This window comes from Propithecus coquereli, unplaced genomic scaffold (assembly GCF_000956105.1).
Source record: "Propithecus coquereli isolate 6110/MARCELLA unplaced genomic scaffold, Pcoq_1.0 Scaffold4, whole genome shotgun sequence".
Lineage (NCBI taxonomy): Eukaryota > Metazoa > Chordata > Mammalia > Primates > Indriidae > Propithecus > Propithecus coquereli.
In genome coordinates, this window is record NW_012149729.1 from 4,614,280 (window position 1) to 4,614,739 (window position 460).

The window sequence follows — 460 nt, forward strand, 5'->3', positions numbered from 1 at the left end:
GTCCAGGCAACAGAGTGAGACTCTGTCTCAAAACAAAAAAATGTGTATGTGTATATAATATTTATTTACATATCTACACATTTTGTACTGATGTATATTTGTGGTTGTGTTTCCTAATATGTATATTTAAGTATATATTGCACAGTCACACATATTTTAATAATGTTAAGACAATATGTACAGATCCAAAAATTGGGCACTGAATAATGTAGGGAATAATGAGGAATGTGAGTGGTCTGTACAGTGATTTCTTAATTTATTCAGAGTTTGGCTTAAAATAGTGTATTTCAGAACATATTGCCAACACTTGCAATTTGACTGAAAAAATGTCCCCCTTTAATTTCTTTGAAATAAAATAATCTTATTTTTCATTTAGTTGATTACGAATGTATCTGGACTCTTTAAGTGAAAATAATAAAATTCTTTGCAAAATTGATAGGCACTTTACTTATCACTAATC